At 43.7% G+C, this 12,346-nt stretch overlaps 1 non-coding gene across 1 annotated transcript; it reads left to right on the top strand.

Annotated features, from left to right (window-relative positions):
* Positions 1 to 11,356: 11,356 nt before the first annotated feature.
* On the top strand, positions 11,357 to 11,430 carry Trnai-aau. The gene has a single exon. It is a non-coding gene; the product is annotated as a tRNA-Ile (tRNA).
* The last annotated feature ends 916 nt before the right edge of the window (positions 11,431 to 12,346 follow it).

The following is a 12,346-nucleotide window of genomic DNA, read 5'->3' as shown; positions in this document are numbered from 1 at the left end:
AGAAATCCTTGGGTAACAGAAGAAATATTGAACTTAATTGATGAAAGGAGAAAATATAAAAATGCAGTAAATGAAGCAGGCAAAAAGGAATACATAAATCTCAAAAATGAGATCGACAGGAAGTGCAAAATGGCTAAGCAGGCATGGCTAGAGGACAAATGTAAGGATGTAGAGGCTTATCTCACTAGGGGTAAGATAGATACTGCCTACAGGAAAATTAAAGAGACCTTTGGAGAAAAGAAAGCCACTTGTATGAATATCAAGAGGTCAGATGGAAACCCAGTTCTAAGAAAAGAGGGGAAAGCAGAAAGGTGGAAGGAGTATATAGAAGGTCTATACAAGGGCGATGTACTTGAGGACAATATTATGGAAATGGAAGAGGATGTAGATGAAGATGAAATGGGAGATACGATACTGCGTGAAGAGTTTGACAGAGCACTGAAAGACCTGAGTCGAAACAAGGCCCCGAGAGTAGACAACATTCCCCTAGAACTACTGACAGCCTTGGGAGAGCCAGTCCTGACAAAACTCTACCATCAGGTGAGCAAGATGTGCGAGACAGGCGAAATACCCTCAGACTTCAAGAAGAATATAATAATTCCAATCCCAAAGAAAGCAGGTATTGACAGATGTGGAAACTACCGAACTATCCGTTTAATAAGTCACAGCTGCAAAATACTAACACGAATTATTTACAGACGAATGGAAAAACTGGTAGAAGCTGACCTCGGGGAAGATCAGTTTGGATTCCGTAGAAATATTGGAACACGTGAGGCAATACTGACCTTACGACTTATCTTTGAAGAAAGATTAAGGAAAGGCAAACCTACGTTTCTAGCATTTGTAGACTTAGAGAAAGCTTTTGACAATGTTGACTGGAATACTCTCTTTCAAATTCTAAAGGTGGAAGGGGTAAAATACAGGGAGTGAACGGCTATTTACAGTTTTTACAGAGACCAGATGGCAGTTATAAGAGTCGAGGGTCATGAAAGGGAAGCAGTGGTTGGGAAGGGAGTAAGACAGGGTTGTAGCCTCTCCCCGATGTTGTTCAATCTGTGTATTGAACAAGCAGTAAAGGAAACAAAAGAAAAATTCGGAGTAGGTATTAAAATCCATGGAGAAGAAATAAAAGCTTTGAGGTTCGCCGATGACATTGTAATTCTGTCAGAGACCGCAAAGGACTTGGAAGAACAGTTGAATGGAATGGACAGTGTCTTGAAAGGAGGATATAAGATGAACATCAACAAAAGCAAAACAAGGATAATGGAATGTAGCCTAATTAAGTCGGGTGAAGCTGAAGGAATTAGATTAGGAAATGAGGCACTTAAAGTAGTAAAGGAGTTTTGCTATTTAGGGAGTAAAATAACTGTTGATGGTCGAAGTAGAGAGGATATAAAATGTAGGCTGGCAATGGCAAGGAAAGCGTTTCTGAAGAAGAGAAATTTGTTAACATCTAGTATAGATTTAAGTGTCAGGAAGTCGTTTCTGAAAGTATTTGTATGGAGTGTAGCCATGTATGGAAGTGAAACATGGACAATAAATAGTTTGGACAAGAAGAGACTAGAAGCTCTCGAAATGTGGTGCTAGAGAAGAATGTTGAAGATAAGTTGGGTAGATCACATAACTAATGAGGAGGTATTGAATAGGATTGGGGAGAAGAGAGTTTGTGGCACAACTTGACTAGAAGAAGGGATCGGTTGGTAGGACATGTCCTGAGGCATCAACGGATCACAAATTTAGCATTGGAGCGCAGCGTGGAGGGTAAAAATCGTAGAGGGAGACCAAGAGATGGATACACTAAGCAGATTCAGAAAGATGTAGGTTGCAGTAAGTACTCGGAGATGAAGGAGCTTGCACAGGATAGAGTAGCATGGAGAGCTGCATCAAACCAGTCTCAGGACTGAAGACCACAACAACAAACAACATTCAGAACTACTAGCAGTTAGCAGCTGCAGTAGAGTGTTTACACTTACACTGCTGGCCATTAAAACTGCTACACCATGAAGATGACGTGCTACAGACACGAAATTTACCCAACAGGAAGAAGATGCTGAGATATGCAAATGATTAGCTTTTCAGAGCATTCACACAAGGTTGGCGCCGGTGGTGACACCTACAACGTGCTGACATGAGGAAAGTTTTCAACCGATTTCTCATACACAAACAGCGTTGCCTGGTGAAACGTTGTTGTGATGCCTCGCGTAAGGGGGAGAAATGCGTACCATCAACTTTCCAACTTTGATAAAGGTCGGATTGTAGCCTATAGCAATTGCGGCTTATCGTATCGCGACATTGCTGCTCACGTTGATCGAGATCCAATGACTGTTACCAGAAAATGGAATCGGTGGTTCCAAGAGGGTAATACGCAACGCTGTGCTGGATCCCGACGGCCTCGTATCACTAGCAGTCGAGATGACAGGCATCTTATCAGCATGGTTGTAACGGATCGTGCAGCCACGTCTCGATCCATGAGTCAACAGATGGGGACGTTTGCAAGACAACAACCACCTGCACGAACAGTTCGACGACGTTTGCAGCAGCATGGACTATCAGCTCGGAGACCATGGCTGCGGTTACCCTTGACGCTGCATCACAGACAGGAGCGCCTGCGATGGTGTACTCAACGACGAACCTGGGTGCACGAATGGCAAATCGTGATTTTTTTTCGGATGAATCCAGGTTCTGTTTACAGCATTATGATGGTCGCATCCGTGTTTGGTGACATCGTGGTGGACGCACATTGGAAGCGCGTATTCGTCATCGCCATACTGGCGTATCACCCGACGTGATGATATGGGGTGCCATTGGTTACACGTTTCGGTCACGTCTTGTTCGCATTGACGGCACTCTGAACAGTGGACGTTACATTTCAGATGTGTTACGACCCGTGGCTCTACCCTTCATCCGATCCCTGCGAAACCCTACATTTCAGCAAGATAATGCACGACCGCATGTTGCAGGTCCTGTACGGGCCTTTCAGGATACAGAAAATGTTCGACTGCTGCCCTGGCCAGTACATTCTCCAGATCTCTGGCTCGTCACAATACGCCAGTCACTACTCTTGATGAACTGTGGTGTCGTGTTGAAGCTGCATGGGCAGCTGTACCTGTACAAGCCATCAAAAATGGCTCTGAGCACTATGGGACTTAACATCGATGGTCATCAGTCCCCTAGAACTTAGAACTACTTAAACCTAACTAACCTAAGGACAGCACACAACACCCAGCCATCACGAGGCAGAGAAAATTCCTGACCCCGCCGGGAATCGAACCCGGGAACCCGGGCGTGGGAAGCGAGAACGCTACCGCACGACCACGAGATGCGGGCTACAAGCCATCCAAGCTCTGTTTTACTCAATGCCCAGGCGTATCAAGGGCGTTATTACGGCCAGAGGTGGTTGTTCTGGGTACTGATTTCTCAGGATCTATGCACCCAAATTGCGTGAAAATGTAATCACATGTCAGTTCTAGTATAATATACACTCCTGGAAATGGAAAAAAGAACACATTGACACCGGTGTGTCAGACCCACCATACTTGCTCAGGACACTGCGAGAGGGCTGTACAAGCAATGATCACACGCACGGCACAGCGGACACACCAGGAACCGCGGTGTTGGCCGTCGAATGGCGCTAGCTGCGCAGCATTTGTGCACCGCCGCCGTCAGTGTCAGCCAGTTTGCCGTGGCATACGGAGCTCCATCGTAGTCTTTAACACTGGTAGCATGCCGCGACAGCGTGGACGTGAACCGTATGTGCAGTTGACGGACTTTGAGCGAGGGCGTATAGTGGGCATGCGGGAGGCCGGGTGGACGTACCGCCGAATTGCTCAACACGTGGGGCGTGAGGTCTCCACAGTACATCGATGTTGTCGCCAGTGGTCGGCGGAAGGTGCACGTGCCCGTCGACCTGGGACCGGACCGCAGCGACGCACGGATGCACGCCAAGACCGTAGGATCCTACACAGTGCCGTAGGGGACCGCACCGCCACTTCCCAGCAAATTAGGGACACTGTTGCTCCTGGGGTATCGGCGAGGACCATTCGCAACCGTCTCCATGAAGCTGGGCTACGGTCCCGCACACCGTTAGGCCGTCTTCCGCTCACGCCCCAACATCGTGCAGCCCGCCTCCAGTGGTGTCGCGACAGGCGTGAATGGAGGGACGAATGGAGACGTGTCGTCTTCAGCGATGAGAGTCGCTTCTGCCTTGGTGCCAATGATGGTCGTATGCGTGTTTGGCGCCGTGCAGGTGAGCGCCACAATCAGGACTGCATACGACCGAGGCACACAGGGCCAACACCCGGCATCATGGTGTGGGGAGCGATCTCCTACACTGGCCGTACACCACTGGTGATCGTCGAGGGGACACTGAATAGTGCACGGTACATCCAAACCGTCATCGAACCCATCGTTCTACCATTCCTAGACCGGCAAGGGAACTTGCTGTTCCAACAGGACAATGCACGTTCGCATGTATCCCGTGCCACCCAACGTGCTCTAGAAGGTGTAAGTCAACTACCCTGGCCAGCAAGATCTCCGGATCTGTCCCCCATTGAGCATGTTTGGGACTGGATGAAGCGTCGTCTCACGCGGTCTGCACGTCCAGCACGAACGCTGGTCCAACTGAGACGTCAGGTGGAAATGGCATGGCAAGCCGTTCCACAGGACTACATCCAGCATCTCTACGATCGTCTCCATGGGAGAATAGCAGCCTGCATTGCTGCGAAAGGTGGATATACACTGTACTAGTGCCGACATTGTGCATGCTCTGTTGCCTGTGTCTATGTGGCTGTGGTTCTGTCAGTGTGATCATGTGATGTATCTGACCCCAGGAATGTGTCAATAAAGTTTCCCCTTCCTGGGACAATGAATTCACGGTGTTCTTATTTCAATTTCCAGGAATGTATTTGTCCCATGAATACCCGTCTACCATCTGCATTTCTTCTTGTTGCAGCAATTTTAACGGCCAGTAGTGTAACTACATAACTAATTTGCTACAAAATGTTGCTCAGTGTAGGAAGAAATGAAGTCTGTAGCTGATCAGCTACACTATACAACGCTTAATGGCAAAATGTGATTGTGTTTTGTTTTGCTTTGTTATAAACTGTACAGGTGAAATGCGTGCAATATCGAATACGTAAACCAATTTTCCCAGCCGGCCGAAGTGGCCGCGTGGTTCTGGCGCTGCAGTCTGGAACCGCGAGACCGCTACGGTCGCAGGTTCGAATCCTGCCTCGGGCATGGATGTGTGTGATGACCTTAGGTTAGTTAGGTTTAACTAGTTCTAAGTTCTAGGGGACTAATGACCTCAGCAGTTGAGTCCCATAGTGCTCAGAGCCATTTGAACCAATTTTCCCACAAATAAATTCGTGCCTTTATGCTAATTTTCACCAGTGTAACAGTGGTGCAAGGCACCTTGCGGCGGCGTGCAGAGCGTGTGTGTACGTGCAGATGCCTGTGTGGTGCCGTGAATGCTCATTCCGGCTCCAAAGCGCCCCGCCTCCTCAGGAGTCCCTCCTGGCAGCGGCTACAGCTGTTGCGCTGGCCTGTTGCCAGGCGGTTACGTGGATTTACGTAACAGGTAGGGGAGGCACCTGTTACCGTGGGAAGCTTCCGTATGCACGCCGTCATTCAAACGACCCTCTGGTTGCAGCTCCCACGGTGTTCCTGTGTAGGCGCTTCTCTCATCCCGCCACACTATATTTTTCAATCCTGTCGCAAATGGTTATTTCTCTTATCCATTTCCGTTCTTAGAGGTAATCTTTCGTACGTTCATGTAGGGAATCTTTCAGGCACATTCTCAACAGCCTGAGAAGACAAACAAGATCAATATGCACGGGCCCGCATCTCGTGGTCGTGCGGTAGCGTTCTCGCTTCCCACGCCCGGGTTCCCGGGTTCGATTCCCGGCGGGGTCAGGGATTTTCTCTGCCTCGTGATGGCTGGGTGTTGTGTGCTGTCCTTAGGTTAGTTAGGTTTAAGTAGTTCTAAGTTCTAGGGGACTGATGACCATAGATGTTAAGTCCCATAGTGCTCAGAGCCATTTTAATATGCACGGCCTGACGGAAAAGTCAGTCACCCAACGGATGTAGTCGGATGCCAGAATAACTCCGGAGACGTACACGCATAATCGGCATTTATGTAAGATGCAATTCTGTGTGAAAGGTAGAACCGTCGCCAGAGTGCATTACTGTTGTTCGTGTTTTGTGTTGTTACCACCTTGTTGATTACGTTGCCTAGCAACACTGTAAAGCAGCTTAATTAATTCATTAGAACGATTTGCGACGTAGTAAGGCCCATTACACACACAAATATGTTACACGAAGTTTGCTGACCGCATGACAATATGACAGTGTTTTTCTTTCCATAAATGCCAATAAACCGGCAGTTTCAAAAGTTAATAATTTAACTGTTGTGTAACTTCATTGATTGGCCTACACCACTACGGAACTTGTATCGTGTCTCTTCACAAGAGATCTCAAGAAGCCGGGATAAACAACAAGAAGAAAAAGACTAAAGACGAGGCATCGGTATACTATCACGAGGGTTGATGGCCATGTTGTGCATCACCTCTTCACGTCTACACCTGACATCGTAGGGCAATTAATGGATTCCCTACAATATTCCGTGTCATCCCGCAGCGTTGGTCGGAGACTAACAACAGCTGGACTAGCGAATTACCGTACCATCCGTAGAGTTAACACCATCCGTAGAGTTAACACCACAACATAAACAGCTGTCTTTCGACTGGGGCCGCGTCCGGGAAGCATGGAATGCTGATGAATGGAGTCGAAATGTATTCAGTGATGAATCGTGGTTCTCGCGGTACTCCGGGTAACCACTATCGGCGTTTGTTGTGGCGACCAGGGTGTGAGGTCCCATTCTTCCAGTTATTGGAGAGACACAACGATGGTACGTCTATGGTCATCGTGTGGGAGCCATTGAGTATGACTTCAAACCATGGCTGGTAGTGATGAGGACTCTCTTATGGTACTCCACAGACATCCTGTGAACTACCATGCGACAGTATCCGGGTGCCGTTTTCCAACAGAGCTCTGTTTGCCCGCACATGGCACATACCTCTATGAACTGTCTGTATAATTTTGAGGTCATCCTGTGGCCATCAACATCCCCAATTCTGTCCCTCATAGGACATCAGTTCTATCTCAGTGCCAGCTCAGAGATCATGCCACACGACTAAATACCATAGATGCATTTAACACCATCTCTGGAGTCGTATGGCTTAAAATAGTGCAGAATCAGACGATTTCAGACAATTGCCAGCGACAGTACTTTTCCTCGAAACGACAGGCAGTTACAGAAGCGAAGAAATAAAACAGATTATCGACGACACCATTGATTGCAAGCTGTGTATGGACGTTTGGCAAGGATATTTGACAGGTCATGTTATAGCTTAAGAACAAAAACAACATTTTTACATACAGATATTTACATACATACAGTCTAGTTTCACAACGATGTGACGGGCTAGTCGGCTCTAGCCTTATAGTGGGAACCATCCCAGCATCTGCTTGAAGTAAATTAGGGGGAGCATGGCAAACAGGATGGCCAGATAGTGATTAGAGCTTCCATACTCCCGAATACAAGACTAGTCCATTAAAAACGGAACGACGTAGTTCGGTTTATCCCCAGTATAGAAAACTGTTTTGTTTAAGCATTGTTACAAATAAGTTATTTTCTTGATGTAAGAAGCTAGTGGATACACGTTTCATTCATTTCTCAACACCAGTCACCGCACACACTGCACATGTAGTATTTCCTAAGATAAAAAGCTAATGCTACCCTGTTCCTTAATTTTTCAACACCACTCAATGCACTCAGCACACATACTGTCAACTGACATCAGGGCCATGACAAAGATGTTGGATTTCTCTATTGAATTTTGCAACTTCCCATTTGCTTGCTGTAAAATTGAGTCAGCATCTCTCCATTATTATGAGATGTTGAACTCAGAAAGATTATTAGATGTTAGTATTATCAACTGCAATCGATGGTTTCTCACGAAAAAAAAGCCACTCTGTCACTCAATACATTGTTTCATGGTCATGAAGAGAGCAATTTTTGCATTAATTATCAAAGTTTCTCTTTTGACCGGCATAACCATTTGACAGATGTACTTTCATGCTGTTGTTAAAATTCCCAGTGTTTTTGAACAATTAGCTGAAGTACTATTTTTGTTTCTTGTTTTGCGGGCCTTATAGGTAGTTTGAAAATTATGTTTGCATTAGAAAGAAACTCCAACGATAAGAATTGAGTATATGTATGACTCATATGTAAATAAAACACTAGCTCTCACACACTGATGACTGGACTCTTAAGATCATAACATGCTGGTGACACTCTGTGTGCAAATGTCTTTGTATTTTCACACCACTTCAGCTGACAATCAATATTCATACCTAAAAATTTTGTATTTGTTACGCAGTCTGTAGAGGTACCACCTACATTTAAAGCATTTTCCCCTTCAAACTGAAATCACGGTACTGTTTTCTTTATGTTAAAAAGTAACGTTATTGGATGCTAACTACGTTGGAAATTTCATTTGTTTCTCTTTCAAGGCGTTCCCTTGTTGTTTCAGTGACTACAGTGTTGCTGCTCTCAGTTCCTAAAACTGTCGGCAGAGACACTGATGTATGTCAGGAATAATGTCGGTCCTAATATGCTGCTCTAAGGAAATCTTGTATTAATGTATTTTGGTTCCGATAAGTGTATCACTGAAATATGAGCCTTATTTTACGTTTGTGCTATGCTGTTATTTGTACTCTACCTGTTAAGTATGATTGGAAACATTCATTAGCTACGACTCTTGTTCCTAATGATTCCATCTTATTTGGTAGAGCTCTACTGTCAATAGCATCGAAAGACTTAGAACGAACCAAGGACACGCCTTTGACACGCTCACCCTTGTCTTGAGCATCAAGTACCACTTTTGTAATAGCATATACTTAATCACCATCGTTTGCGTACAACGATCCCTCTTGAAAAAATATACTTCAACGGAAAATAGAAGTACTTCATCAAGCAATTCTGGAAGTAAACTAAAACTTCAGTTGTAATAAGAGTAAAATAATATACAAAATTGTGAAGTTTAAAAAGACAGTCATAATACTTGTTGAGGGGTTTTTGTATTTGCGTTAACTGAAGACGACTATTGTGTGAGCAGGACATGTAAACCATATATAGTACTCAGAACAGAGATTTTCACGTGCATGAGACGGAAACTTTACAATCAGCATGAGACATAAATCGATTTTTTCCTCTTACTAATGTATAAATCCAGTGGAATAGGAGTTCTAGATGGAATGCCTAAATTGCTTACGTTTCGTAACAGTTTCTATTTTCTGTAAGCGATTTTGTATACAAAACTCGTTCGACCCGCATTCCCAAACTCTTTTGGCACTGGTCGCTATCATTGCATCTGAATATTCTGGAAACATCTGGAAAACAAAATTACTTTCTCTTGATTTCAAAGACAGGAATCTCCACTGAACTGCAAGATTTTTTGTTGATTGTGGGAGGCGACGAATTCTCATATTCCAAAAAAGGAGAAAGAAATTCACCCCAAAATTACAGACCCATTGCAATAGTACCTATAATATCAAAAATTATTGAAACATTAATGAAAGACCAATTAAATGATTTTTTTAGTCTTACAACCTCCTAAATTGGGTCCAATGTGGATTCTGAAGTGGGCTATCAACAATAAAACAGTTCAGGAAGTTGTATTATCAATATTACATGGTTTTGAAAGTACGGAACGCACCTGTTCAACTTTTGCAGATTTAACCAAGACATTTGACACTGTCCCATATAGCATTTTAATTAAAAAGATTGAAAAATATGGGCTAATTGATGTAGAACTGTTATTGCTGAAAACATATTTGACAAACAGAAACCAAATGGTAGTTCTAATTCAAATAACAAATCTGACCACCTCAAGGTGAAATATGGAGTCCCACAATGATCTGAACTGGCAACTTTCTTATTTATTGTGTATGTGAACGACCTGCCCAACTTATTACCATATAAATCTGCAATGTATGCCACCGACACAACTTTTTATCACGTCACATAGTGAAGTGAATGTTGTCAAACAAATGAACAATTCAATGATGGAAAAGGCAGCTCAGTGGTTCCATGAAAGTATACAGTCATTAAATAAAAACAAAACTGAACACGTCCTCTTTTCACTTAGAGATGTTAATAATGGAGCAAATGAACTCAGACATTCAGTAAAATTGTCAGACATATATCTAGATACTAAATTATGCTGTAATACCCACGCAGAAGAACTGTACAGTAAGTTGGCAAGAGTTTTATATCTCCTTCGGAAACATAAGGATTGTGTCACTAAGGAGTGCAGGCTTATTGCATATTATGCCTTTTTCCATACACATTTGCAATATAGAATACTTCTTTGGGGAAACTTTGCTGGGGCAAAAGATGTCTTTCTCTGGCAGATGTATTTTTGGTTTTAGCAAATTAACTTCTGGCAGACAGTACTTTATTGAGCACAAAATACTTAGTCCCTAGTCTAAACACACCCAAAGCACTTATGCAAGCCGAAAGGAATGCCCACATGTATGGAACCAGGTCAGATGTGTACTCGTATGAAACCAGAAGCAGGAACTTAGTAGATATCCCTTGGACTCGTTTGAGTAAAATCCAAAATAATTATGTACATGCTGGAAAAACATTTTTACCACTATATCACATGGCACAAGGGAATTGCATGAAAATAAATTTAAAATGGTGGTAAGGACATGGCTGAAAAAGAGAGCATTCTATAGTACAAGTGAATTCATACATAATGAAAAATAAGATACTCTTTTACATAACGAAAAATGTTGCTATTTTATTATAAACGTGTTTGTGAAGTAACAAAATTGTAATTTATGACACAACAAAATTTGTCTGTGCAACTGGTGTAACAAAACTAATTATGGATGACTAAAATATATATTAATTTTCTTGTATTATCGTTTGTATAACCATTTGTAGAATTATGTACCTACCTTTCGTATAATTTCTATAACCAACTGCATAATTATGAAACAATTGACAATGCCTTACACAACGCAACATTTGTCTACAGGCAAATAATTGAAATTCAACAGCGGGTTGCCTACAACTCAGGGATCGAAGAATACGTGCGACCAAGCCTATCGTCTTTAGCTAACTTTCACAAGCGAATCTGTGGACGCCAACGACAAACTTTCGCTGGTCTTGCGTACATAGCCTCATTCTGGTTACCATCAACTGTTATTTTTGTCTTGGAGCACAAAGCATTCAAAAACTTAACTACGTTATTTTGCTTAACTTCATTCATTGCTGTCGTGTGGCCCGTTAGCTCAGTTGGTTAGAGCGTCGTGCTAATAACGCGAAGGTCGTGGGTTCGATCCCCCCACGGGCCAATGTTTTTCTTCAGGTTATAGTGATAATCTTACACACAGAAAGACATTCAGCTCAAAATAACTATTATGAGAATTCCGCTGCCTTTCCAGTTTGGTGAATACCTTCACACTACCTTGCTAATGTGTTGTATCCAAGGGCTTCCTTTTCATCTCTTGGAATCGTGTGTTAAGCGGTCTTGTCTTCTAACGGTATTCCAGCACTTCTGGTTTGTCACTAATTTCCTGTAGGATCGCATGATTATGGTCCCTCTCTTAATGATGTACTCACCGTCCCCTACAGTATTTTCAACATCTTCATTCGGCTTTTCTGTCTCTCTTGGCGCTACATCTGTACCCAGTCCACAATATTTCTCAGTGTCACTATTTTATTATTAGAGGTACATTATAACGAATAACATAAGTAGGGAAACTGCCTTCCACTAAAGGCAAGTTGGCGGCAGCGCTACGCGTCGGTAACATCGCTCTTTTCGTGAAATCATGTCCGTACCGCGGTTCACCCTCCATACATTACGTACTCGCACCACAGTCGGAGAAGGTTCTTAGTGGGCCCAGATCAACTCCCTGTAGTTACATACTACTGAAACACCAGAATGGTCATTAAGATTACAGCACCGTGAAGAAGACATGCAACAAATGTCACATTGGCTCGTAGTGTTCTACACGCTTAGTTATGCAATGACTAGCAATTCAGCGTGACTGCACAAAGGAAACAGCCGCCATCTAATTCTTTAACGCAGTTAAAACAAGCAAAATCCGGATCGAATAACAACTCCTTTGTCATGCCTGTCGCTGGCGACTGGAAAGAGGAGCGTTACACGTCTTCCCTTCACAAGAGAAAGGAAAAAGTATTCGTTAACTGTCGCCGGCTTCGCGAACATTCACCAACAACGAGAGGAAAAACACAACGCTACAAATT

This window comes from Schistocerca piceifrons, chromosome 7 (assembly GCF_021461385.2).
Source record: "Schistocerca piceifrons isolate TAMUIC-IGC-003096 chromosome 7, iqSchPice1.1, whole genome shotgun sequence".
NCBI classification, from domain to species: Eukaryota; Metazoa; Arthropoda; class Insecta; order Orthoptera; family Acrididae; genus Schistocerca; species Schistocerca piceifrons.
Note: the sequence above shows the minus strand (reverse complement) of the source record. Positions and strands in the feature narration are given on the sequence as shown.